The sequence below is a fragment of the Rhinolophus sinicus genome, chromosome X (assembly GCF_036562045.2).
Source record: "Rhinolophus sinicus isolate RSC01 chromosome X, ASM3656204v1, whole genome shotgun sequence".
NCBI classification, from domain to species: domain Eukaryota; kingdom Metazoa; phylum Chordata; class Mammalia; order Chiroptera; family Rhinolophidae; genus Rhinolophus; species Rhinolophus sinicus.
This window is the reverse complement of record NC_133768.1, coordinates 10,568,435-10,581,398: the sequence shown is the minus strand read 5'-3', so window position 1 is coordinate 10,581,398 and position 12,964 is coordinate 10,568,435. Positions and strand designations below refer to the sequence as shown.

General features: G+C 41.7%; 1 pseudogene; it reads left to right on the top strand.

Annotated features, from left to right (window-relative positions):
• Positions 1–10,505: 10,505 nt before the first annotated feature.
• On the top strand, positions 10,506–10,582 carry LOC141569818 (U4 spliceosomal RNA; annotated as a pseudogene).
• The last annotated feature ends 2,382 nt before the right edge of the window (positions 10,583–12,964 follow it).

Below are 12,964 nucleotides of genomic sequence, written 5' to 3'. Positions count from 1 at the left end.
CAGGTGGTATTCTTCTTTTCTTTTTCCCCATTTTTCTGTAATGAGCTTTTATTTTAGGATAAAATAATTTAAAAATTTTAAAATCATTACAAGAATTAAAATGATGATTTTTCCTTGTAGAAAAGAATCATAAACTACTGTCTGTATTTTCTAGTTGTCTGGAACAGTAGTTTCCAAACTTTAATGTGCATACAAACCACTCGTGGATCTTGTTAAAATGTGGGTTCTGACTCAGCAGGGCTGGAGGGGCCTGAGACTCGGCATTTCTAATGAGCTCCCAGATGCTGCTGCTACTGCTGATCCAGAGACCCCTCCTTGAAGGAACAAAGGGCCAAAGAGTTTCTTCAGAGAAACTCTAAAAATCAAAACCAAAAACAAACAAAAACACTGATTGAAGATTGTTAGAGTCAAGAAATGTTTCCTATAAATTGGCACCAGGGATAGCCAGGTAACCAAACTTTACCCCCAGGTTGGTTTTTTTTTGTTCTCAAAGATGCTTTCATTCATGTGCATGAGCTTGAGAAAATGTCAGCTTTCCGTATCATTACAGATTTCACCACATTTAAATTCTTTTTAATTGTGGTAAGCATACTTAGCATGAGCAGAAAGGCCATTTTTCTTCCCAGTTAAGTGACTTGAGTTCATTTCTGCTATCCCTGGAGGCAATCCATGGTTCCTTCCCTTTCTCTTTTTTTATAGTGAAATTATAACACTTTATTCAAATCAATATACAAAATTCAATAAATTTACAATATCATTTTATTAGTAATTTTTTTCAGATTACTATTATTTTTCTTTTTTTATTAAATATATTGGGGTGACATTGGTTAGTAAAATTATATAGGTCTCAAGCGTACATTTCTATAATACATCATCTATGTATCGCATTGTGTGTTCCCCACCCAGGGTCAGTTCTCCTTCCATCCTTTCTACAAATGGCCACTCAGCTGTTGGCTTCCACAGAATAAAGCAATCAAGAGTCAGGAACCCTTTTCTGTGAAGTGTACAAGGCTTGGTCCCTCTCTCCCGAGGGCTTTCACTGGGCTGTAGCTCACCTGATTGTGCTCCAGTCTGACTCCTAAACTAAAATGTGGAGAAGCTTTTCTGCTCTGCCTCCCTCCGGTGGCTCGTGGCCTTTATATGCTCCTGCTTGTGGAATCACCACACTGTTCAGTGAGGGGTTGTATTCATTCCCTACTGCCGCGTAGCAAATTACCACTATGTAGTGGCTTGAAACAACACAAGTTTATTCTCTGATAGCTCTGGAGGTCAGAAGTGTGCAATCAGGTGTTGTTGGCAAGGCTGTATTCCTTCTGAAGCCTGCAGGGGAGAATCCTGCCTCCATTGGCAGAGCACATCGCTCCAACCTCTGCTTCCATCCTCACATCTCCCTTGTCTGACGCTGACCCTCCTGCCTCCCTCTTGTAAGGACCCTGATGATTACATTTGCCCACCCAGATAATCCAGGGTCATCTTCCATCTCAAGAGCCTTAACTTGATCACACCTGCAAAGGCCCTTTTACCATATACGGTAACATAGTCACAGATTCTGGAATTGTGGACATGTCTGGGAGACAAGGGGCATTATTAGCCTATCAAATGGTCTATTCACAGCCCATAGCTACTTGCCCCTTACTGAGTGTTTTGTTCTATTAATAGCTTGATTGACACCCAGAGTTAGCCATAGTCAAAGTTATCAACCATAGAGTGGTGACATGTTAGCTCATTGTTGTGTTTTCAATTGCTACATAACAAATTACCACAAACTTAGTGGCTTAAAACAATGCAAAGTTGTTATCTCATAGTTTCCATAGGTCAGGAGTTCAGGCCCGGCATGGCTGGCTTCTCCGCTCAGGGTCTCACAAGGCTGAAATCCAAACACTGGCAGGCCTACATTCCTTTCTGGAAGCTCTGAGGAAGAACATGCTTTCAGCTTCATTCAGGTTGTTGGCTGAATTCAGTTCTTTGTCATTGTCGGATTGAGAACTGGGGTTCATATCCCTCCTTTAGCCAGGAGCCCCTCTCTCAGCTCTGTAAGATGGCTCCCATTCATTCTCTTGAGGCCTCCATCTTGAAGCCATCAACAGTAAGGCGAGGCCTTCTCAGACTTCCAATCTTTCTGCCTTCCTCTTCTGCCTTCCTCTTCTCCCACCAGTCAGAGAAAGCTCTCTGTTTTGAAGGGCTCATGTTAGATTAGACTCCCCAGATAATGTCCCTTTTTAAAGTCAGCAATGAGAGAGAAGGCAGTGTGATGTTGGAAGCAGAGACTGGAGTGGTATGCCTGGAAGATGGAGGAAGGTGCCACAAGCCAAGAAATCCAGGGTAAGGAAATTGATTCTTTTTTGGAGCCTCTAGAAGGAACACAGCCCTGCTGACTCCTTGACTTTATCTCAGTGAAACTGATTTCAGATTTCTAAGCTTGAACTAGATGAAAATAAATCTGTGCTCTTTGAAGCCACTTAGTGGTAATTTGTTACATCAGCAAGAGGAAACGAACCTACCACCTTAATGCAGTCCAACTTTTGCAGGCATCAGAATCACCCAGCGCTCCGGCCCCAACTCCAGAAGCTCTGCTTCAGGAGATCGCGATGCGGCTCTGAGCTGGCATTTCTGATAGGCTCCCAGGTCAGGCTGATGCTGCTGGTTCCAGATCCACTCTCTGAGTAGCAGTGGTCCAAGAAACTTATTAAAATCCGTATTCCCTAGCAGATAACTTTAGATTCAGAAGGTCAGGAGCATGCCTTTTCACAAGCATCCCCAGCTGACTGTACCAAGTAGCTGCCAGTCATACTCAGAGACACAAACTTAACAACCTGAGTGTCCCCGAGAGTGGGAACTCCTTGCTCTCTGGTATGCCAGTGGCAGAAAGGCTTTGAGGCCCCCTTGCACCAACTAATTCATCAATTCATCGCACAGAGGGGTCGCTCACTATGCTTCTGAATCAGTTAACCCAAATGACCATGAAATAGGTTGCTGGGGCTACCAGGGCTTTGTCCACCAGCTACGCAGGGAAGATGTACACAGAGAGCATGGACCACTACATCTCAGGACCAACAGACACACAACATCACTAGGCCTCCACCTCCCAAAAAGCAGAAAGGGCTGGGAAGCCTGGTCAACATGGAGAATGACATAAGAGGGAAACCTGCCAAGCTGAGCTGGTGGGTATCAGAGGAAGAACTGAAAGCCAAAAAAAAAAAGAAAAGTTGAGGAGGTGGAGGAATAAGAAGAATGAAATCAGAAAGAGACAGATTGAGAACAGTCAGTGATTATGAGTAAGATGTGGGAGAGGCGAGGGAGACAACTGCTGTGCGGTCCGAGCCAAGGATGGAGGTGGGAGAACCATCTGTGCAGCCAGTGGTCTCTGTGAAAGCCACGGGGCTGTACCACGGCCCTCACACCCCACCTCGGAGTGCCCTTTATACGCACGAGGACGCACCTGCTCCCATCACACCAGGCGAGGAGCCATGAGATGCTGGATGCTTTGACCTGAAAGAGCAACAAAGCTCCCCAAAAGAAAACTTAATGCTGGATTTAAAACTCCACTCCAGGAATAAAACCCCTTTTCTTGTGACAAAAAATGAAATAAGACAGCCAAGAAAACATCACTGAATGCTACTAAAAGTGGAGCGGCATCAATATATGTATAAGTACATATATATGGTACATTTATATCTCCACCCATCTACATATATACATAGTGAAAGTTTGGAGGTCACTGTCCAGTTGGAAGGTGTTGATCCACACAAACATACACCCACACACAGAAACCAAAAGAAGCCAATAAAGAAAGCCTTCTGAAGAAGCCAAGCATAAAGAGTGAAGAGGAGGCTGGGTTCACCCCCGCTCGGTCCTCCAGGGCCACTCTGGCTGCTTTGTAACTGTAGCTGATGTTTATGGAGCACTTAGCGAAAGCGAGGCTTTGCACCCCACTCATTAAGTGCAATAACTCATTGCCTCTTCATAACAATCCTCTCAAGAGAGGCTCCCACTCGACAGGGGAGGAAGGATGCTCAGAGAGGTTCAAGTCACTCTCTGAAGTCCCTGCAGCGTCTATAAAGCCAGGGGCAGGATTTGAACCCAGTCCAGTGTGCTTCTAAGCCCATGCTCTTAGCTGAATCACCAGGTGACACCTGTCAGCTGTGCATATTTAACTGGGGCAGACAACGTGCCACCCACCAGCACCTCTTGCCCTTCTTACTAGGATGTAATAATTAACTTGTCCAAGGAGGGAGCCTGGCTCAAGGAAGCCCGTGGAGAGGTGAGACACAATAAGCCCATGGAGAGGTGAGACACAATGCAATAGGCACCAGGAAGAGGTGGGGAGATGCGTCGTGTCCCCAAAAGACCTGGCCCTGCACCAAGACCCCAAATGCAAGCCATACGCAGGGGAAGCAAAGAAACCCTGTTCACAGCTGCTGTGAAGGGGCCTCTGTTCCACAGAGGAAAAGGAGCCTGGCTTTTTCAGACGGCCAATCTGCTCCCACCACCCACACAAAACTTCTTAAGAAAGCGGAAACCAAATGCAGAGAGGATTAATCCTACCTTCACAGCCACACGCCTACATATTTTTTCCTGGCCCTTTGCGGTCATACAAAGACATACAAATCAAAAAGTCAATTAGCAAATTGGCTTCCTCAATGACATTTTGCTTGATAAGTTTAAATCACAAAACCACTGTTTTCAAATGCCTGCGTGTCAGGGAAACACAGGGAACTGTGAAGGGTAATGGGCGTGCTATTCAGTGGTGAAAAAGAACGCAGGGCTTTATAATTGCTGCAGAATCAGTCATTTGACAGTACAAAGACAAAAATTAACTCAGATAAAATTCCCTTTGGGGGATATAATTATGATTATTCTAAAGCAATCATTATTCATTTTACAGATTGGGAAATTGCTCCCAAAATATGACCTGTTTGGAGATAGAAAGTGACTTCAATGTAACTCTTTTAAAGGATTTTTTTTATCTCAAATTCAATTGCATTTTAAGAAATCAAAAGAAATACAACAGTTTTTAGAATTAGAATTATGTTTTTTGATTGCCTTGTAAGAAAAGGACATTATGTAAGTGTACTGATTTGCTAATATTTTATCCTTGCGTGTGCTGTACATTTATTTGTGAACCACAAAGCACAAAGGATATTTTTAAACTCATAACTAGACAAAGGAGGGACAAAGACTGGTTTGGGGCAGATCAGCTGATGGAGAAAAGGCAGAACTACTTACCTCCTATTTGCTTTGCCTCTGACAAGGAGCGAAAATGGAAAAGTAAAGTGGGTGCCATTATGAAAGGGGGAATTAAAGGTAAATTGAATGTGGGAAAGAGAAAAATACCTAGTAGCTATTATTTAAATATTCCTACCAACCCTGCAAGGAGTCTATTGTCTACAGTTTGCGGATTGTGAAACTGAGGCTCAGCTAATCAGGGCCCAAGGTGAGGTTTGGTCCCAGGTCTGTCTGATCTTTGTAGTCATTCATTCATTCAACAAACATCAGCAAGTGATGGTGGACAAACATGAGAACAGGGAGAAGAGTCTACCTAGGACTTAGGGCATCTCCAGGTGAGCTGGGAATGAACACCTCCTATTTCTTTAACACGGGTCCAGGATTTCAAGCCTGTCAGTTTACATCCCAGGACTCTGCAGGGCTTTGCAGATATGATCACAGACCCTTTGGGTCATGTGAAGATGCACCAGGAAACTGGATTGAAGCTGGAGTTTCCATCTTGAATAAAGGGAGCGAGAGAAAGAGAGACATTGATTCAGCAGATCATGGCAATAACAATAAAAATAGCCTGAAGGCAGGACTTTACCTTAAACCATGTATTTTCTTTTCTTTATTTTTTTAAACATAATATGTTAGTTTTTTATTGCTGCATAAGAAATTATACAGACTTAGCAGCATCAAATAACACATTTTTAAACTGATTTTTTAAATTAGTTTCAGGTGCACAAAACAATGTAATAGTTAGACATTTATCATTTATATCCCTCACACAGTGACAACCCCCCTCCCCCCATCCACTACCCCTCTGACATTGCACAGAGACATTACACTTCCCCTGCCTCTATTCCTAATGCTGTGCTCTGCTTCTTGTAACTATATATATATAAAATATAAATATAAATATATATATATATATAAAAGTGGTTGACATTCATTATTGTTCAGCTTCAGGTGTACAGTGCAGTGATCAGGCATCTACATCATCCCTGAGGTGGTCTCCCTAATGACACAAGTGTCCATCAGATACCCTACAAAATCTTTACATTATTGATTACCTTCCCCAAATTGACTTTCGTATCCCCGTGACAATCATGTGGTTAATGACTGCTTCCTAATCCCCTCACCTTCCCCCTATCCCCACCCCCTGCCCATCTAGCAACCCTCAGTTTTTCCTCTATGTCTCTGAGACTGTTTCTGATTAGTTCATTCATTTATTCTTTTCTTTAGATTCCACATATAAGTGAGATCATGTGGTATTTGTCTTTTTCTGTCTGACTTATTTCACTCAGCATAACGTTCTTTAGGTCCATCCGTATCATTGCAAATGGTAAGATTTCATTCTTCTTTATGGCTGCGTAATACTCCATTGTATAAATGTACCACAGTTTCATAATCCAGTCGCCTACCAATGGGCATTTCAGTTGTTTCCATATCTTGGCTATTGTGTATAGTGCTGCAATAAACATAGGGGTGCATAAATTTTCTCAAATTGGAGTTTTGGATTTCTAGGGACAGATACCTAGGAGTGGAATTGCTGGGTCATAAGGTAGCTCCATTTTCAGATTTTTGAGATACCTCCATACTGTTTTCCATAGTGGCTGCACCAATCTGCAATCCCACCAACAGTGCACAAGGGTTCCCTTTTCTCCACATCCTCGCCAGCACTTGTTGTTTGTTGATTTATTGATGATAGCCATTTTGACTGGGGTGAGGTGGTATCTCATTGTGGTTTTTATTTGCATTTCTCTAATGATTAGTGAGGTTGAGCATTTTTTCATATGTCTGTTTGCCATCTGTATGTCCTCTTTAGAAAAATGTCTCTTCATGTCCTCTGCCCATTTTTTAATTGGGTTGTTTGTTTTTTTGGAGTTGAGTGAGGTTTTTATAAATTTTGGATACTAACCCGTTATCGGGTATATCATTGGCAAACATCTTCTCCCATTCAGTAGGATCCCTTTTTGTTTTATTGATGGTTTCCTTTGCTGTGAAAAAACTTTTTAGTTTGATGTAATCCCACATGTTTATTTTTTCTCTTACTTCCCTTGCACGAGGGGATATATCAGTAAAAATCTTATTCCAGGTAATGTCTGTAAACTTTCTTCCTATATTTTCTTCTAGGAGTTTTATGGTTTTAGATCTTACATTTAAGTCTTTAATCCATTTTGAATTTATTCTTGTATATGGTATAAGGAGGTGGTCCAGTTTCATTTTTTTGCATGTGTCTGTCCAGGTTTCCCAGCACCATTTATTGAATAGACTGTCTTTACCCCACCGTAAATTCTTGCTTCCATTGTCATAGATTAAATGACCATATAGGCATGGATTTATTTCTGGGCTCTCTATTCTGTTCCATTGATCTATGTGTCTGTTTTTATGCCAGTACCATGCTGTTTTGATTACTGTAGCCTTGTAGTATAATTTGATGTCAGGTATCATTATACCTCCCACTTTGTTCTTATTTCTCAAGATTGCCGAGGCTATCCGGGGTCTTTTATGGTTCCATATAAATTTTAGGATTATATGTTCTATTTCTGTGAAAAATGTCCTTGGTAGTTTGATAGGAATTGCGTTGAATCTGTATATTGCCTTAGGCAGTATGGACATTTTAACTATATTAATTCTTCCTATCCATGAGCATGGTATGTGTTTCCATCTATTTGTATCTTCTTTAATTTCTCTCTTCAGTGTCTTATAATTTTCTGAGTACAGATCTTTTACTTCTTTGGTTAAATTTATTCCCAGGTATTTTATAGTCTTTGAAGCAATTGTAAATGGGATTGTTTTCTTAATTTCTCCTTCTGATATTTTATTATTGGTATATACAAATGCAACTGATTTCTGAATATTAATTTTGTATCCTGCTACTTTACTAAATTCATTTATCAGTTCTAATAGTTTTTTGGTGGAGTCTTTAGGCTTCTCTATATATAGTATCATGTCATCTGCATATAATGACAATTTCACTTACCAATTTAGATGCCTTTTATTTCTTTTTCTTGTCTGATTGCTGTGGCTAGAACTTCCAGCACTATGTTAATAGAAGTGGAGAAAGTGGGCAACCTTGCCTTGTTCCTGATCTTAAGGGGAATGGTTTTAGCTTTTCCCTATTGAGTGTGATGTTAGCTGTGGGTTTACCATATATGGCTTTTATTATGTTGAGATATGGTCCAAGTCAAGTTGTTGTCCTTTCAATCTTCGTTGTGGAGGGTGCAGCTCAGCTTCAAGTTGTTGTCTTTTCAGTCTTAGTTGTGGAGGGCGCAGCTCAGCTCCAGGTCCAGTTGCCGTTGCTAGTTGCAGGGGGTGCAGCCCACCATCCCTTGCGGGAGTCGAACCGGCAACCTTGTGGTTGAGAGGATGCACTCCAACCAACTGAGCCATCCGGGAGCTCAGTGGCAGCTCAGCTCAAGGTGCCGTGTTCAATCTTAGTTGCCACCCGGCAGCTCATTGACTTCATTCTAGTTGTGGAGGGCACGGCTCACTGGCCTATTTGGGAATCGAACTGGCTCACGCTCTAACCAACTGAGACACTCATCCACCCCCCAAACCACGTATTTTCAAACACTCTTATGAGCCTCCTCAAAATTCCACAAGGTAGGTTGCATCAGGAGTATGGTTATCTGCCTCTCAAGCGTGAATAGACAGATTCAAAGGCGTTAAGTCACTTATACAAAAGAAAAGAGCAGGTCACCCAGTCACTTCATGACCCTTCTAACTGAATGCTGACATTGGTAGATGGGAAGGGAAATTGACAAGGAGTCATTGTAGCTCCAGTCAACAAGTTCTAGTTCTAATCATCCACGAGTCTTATAACCATGGCGAAGGCACTACACCACTCCTGGTCTTAATGATCTCTTCTGCAAAATTTTATAATGCTGACCCTGTCTACCTCTATCTCATGATTCACTGGGAGAAATATTTGGTGATATGTACAGTGCATAAACAAATGTATGGTAGTTACAATTAGGATCTCTGAGCATTTTTTAAAAAAATAGATGATTGTAGGGAATCCAAATATATTAAGGCACAAAAGTTCCCACTTCCCTGCCCCGACCCCTTCCCCTGAGACCTCCAACATCACTGCTTTCGTAGATAAAGTTTCTAGATGGGAGAAAAGGGACATGTTCTACATCCTTTCTGGACTTCAGGAAGAGTTGAAGCAGAGGGATAGCCATTCAGAGGAGAGGAGGAGAGTCCTGAAACCATATTGCATGGCCTCATTAGAGCAGCAGAAACTGTTGCACTGCAGGTGTTCCTTGACCTTGGTTTCAAGATGGTACAAGAATTGGTTTCTTCTCCATGAGGCAGTTTCTAGGCATTGAAATATTCAGGGCTTGCCTAATTGTTACATCTGTTCCTCTTTCTTGGGTTTAAATAGTCCTTGCTCAGTGCATTTTGGAAATCACCATGTTAACAGGTGTCTGCCCCAGCTGAACAGATGAATCAACCTAGAACTTTGTGTGTGCTGAACAGATGATGGCCTATTTCCACAACAGAAGTTATTTCCTTAGTGGACAACATACAGAAATGAGTACTGGGTGTCACCACAATCAAGGATTACCCAGCTGGCTGAAAACAATCATGCTAAAAGAGTCAATGAACTGAGGTCAATGTGAAAGAAGAAAGATTGTCAGAACCAATATTTTTATCCACCTAACGGACAAAAATTTAGAAAGAGTGTTCACCTAAAGTAGGGGGGTGTCAACTTTTAAAACAAAAAGACAAGCAGTTTAGCCAGGAAAATCGAGTTTACCCAGAAATAGCAGAGGAATTGCAAACTCTGGTGAACGACAGACAAGTCTGGAGAACAAAGGAGAGGAGAGTGCTTTTATAGAGGAAGGCAGGAAGTTGGGAGGGGCAGTTTTGAACAGAAGTTCATTGGAAGAAAGTGAGAGTTCTAGGTGGTGTTGTCTTCTTGGTAGCTGAGTTGTTGCTGGACAAGGAGAAAGTCTTCCTTCTTCCTGCTGGGATGTAAAGTAAACTGCAACAAGTGGTATATGCATGAGAGTCCTCCCTTCATGGCTTCCTGACTCCATTTTGAATGAGGTTTTTCTTTAGTCATTTTCACAAGGGTTAGCTAGTACATTAGGTAGAAGAATCAAAACTTGGAATGATACTTATGTCATGATATTTTTTATACAAACAAGAATTTTAGAGATCCTGAGGTTCAAATTATATAAGTTCAAGTGGAGTAAAATACTCATGCATTTAATAAAATCTTGAACATCTGATACATTTTGTGCTTGGAGGTTACAGTGGTGATCAAGATAAACAAAGCTTCCAGCTTTGCGCAGTGGCAGCGTCGTAGCAAATGAGGTTTATCTGAGGCATGATTATTGCTAATTGAAAACAAAGCTTCTGCCCATCTGGAGCATCCAATCTATGGCGTGAAACTGACAATAAGAAATAAACACAGTCGGGGGAGGGGGGTTCACACAGTGTGAGGGATATAAATGAGAAACGTCTAAGTTTTGCTTTGTCATGTGCACCTGAAACTAATAAAATTTAAAAAAAGAAAAGAAAAAATGCTCAACATCACTAATCATCAGACAAATGCAAATAAAAACCACAATGAGATATCACCTCACCCCACTCAGAATGGCTATCATCAACAAGACACATAGTAACAAGTGTTGGCGAGGCTGTGGAGAAAAAGGAACCCTCATACACTGTTGGTGGGAATGCAGACTGGTGCAGCCGTTATGGAAGGCAGTGTGGAGGTTCCTCAAAAAATTACGAATAGAATTACCATATGACCCAGCAATCTCTCTCCTGGTTATCTACCCAAAAAATCTGAAAATATTTATACATAAAGACACGTGTGCTCCAATGTTCACTGCGGCTTTGTTTACGGTGGCCAAGACATGGAAACAACCAAAATGTCCTTTGATAGATGAATGGATAAAGAAGTTGTGGTATATATACACAATGGAATACTATTCGGCGGTAAGAAAAGATGATATAGGAACATTTGTGACAACATGGATGGATCTTGAGAGTATAATGCTAAGTGAAATAAGTCAGACAGAAAAAGCAGAGAACCATATGATTTCACTGATATGTGGTATATAAAACCGAAAACAACAAAAGAACAAGACAAACAAATGAAGGAACAAAAACTCATAGACACAGACAATAGTTTAGGGGTTACCAGAGGGTAAGGGGGGAGTGGGGCTCTAGAAGAGGGTAAATGGGGTCTAATATATGGTGATGGAAAGAGAAATGACTCTGGGTGGTAAACACACAATGTGAGATATAGATGATGTATTGGAGAATTGTATGCCTGAAATCTATGTAACTTTACCAATAACTGTCACCCCAATAAACTTTAATAAAAAAAAAAAGAAATAAACACAGTCATGACAAGATAAATTTAGATAGTAGCAAATAAGACTGAGACATATCTAATGACGTAGAAGGAAAACCAGAAATGTGTGGCTTCATGGAAGTCTAGATAAGAACGGGTTTCCAGAAGAATGGAGGCCTCCACTGCAAGAGTCCCATCTTGCCATATGTGATCATTTGTATTCTTGGAAAGAGCAGTTTCAGAAAAATGATGGGGATGTAAGGCTTATTGGAGTGGGCTTCAGAGAGTGAGAGGTGAGGATGTGTAGGCAAGTATGGATGATTCTTCCAAGAGGTTTTGCTAAACAAACAAACAAAAAAAAGGAGCAAGAAAATAGGGCAGTGGCTAGAATGTGTGTGAACCAGTAGGAATGATTAAGTTAAAAGGGCAATAGTGATGATGCAGGATAGACAGAAGGCCATTATTATAGGGACAGAGTCCTGGGAAGGAGGAGGTATGATGGGACATGAATTTAGAAACTTTATATTCAAAGACTTGCAGATTTTAGTTAGCCACAAGTTCAAAGTCCCACAAGGTTCCTCAAAACGATTATCATTAATCAGCATATTTTCATTTGCTCCTACTATAGTCATGGCCCAAAAGAGGAGAAAAACATACATTATATATTCACATAATCTGAGGTAAAATTGCAACTGTGGCAGGAACTAGGAAGGGGAGGTTGACAGTGCAATGAAACTGGCAGTTGTGGTATTCGATCTAATGGGGAGGTCAGAGAAGGCTTCCGTGAGGAAGTGGTGCTCAGGTTGCAAGCCAAATGACGAGTGGGCTCTAGGCAGGCAAAGAGGCAGTGGAAACAGCATTTGCAAAGGCTCTGCATTGGGAGGGAAGGCCTGTGAAAGCAGTGAGGCTGGAGGATGGAGAATGGGGACATGCAGTGGGAGATTAGGGCCAGCCATGTTTTCAATCTCTTTGAAAACAGATTACTTAGAATACCACTTCACACTCACTAGGACAGCTATAAATTTTAAAAATGGAAAAGAATAAGCATTGGACGGCTGGATGGCTCAGTAGGTTAGAGCGCGAGCTCTGAACAACAGAATTGCCGGTTCGATTCCCACATGGGCCAGTGAGCTGCGCCCTCCACAACTAGATTGAAGACAACGAGCTGCCGCTGAGCCTCCGGAGGGGCAGCTGGATGGCTCAGCTGGTTAGAGCGCGAGCTCGCAACAAGGTTGCCGGTTCAATTCCCACATGGGATGGTGGCCTGCGCCTCCTGCAACTAAGATTGAAAACGGCAACTGGACTTGGAGCTGAGCTGCGCCCTCCACAACTAGATTGAAGGACAACTACTTGGAGCTGATGGGCCCTGGAGAAACACACTGTTCCCCAGTATTCCCCAATAAAATAAAGTAAAATAAAAAATAAGAAGTATTG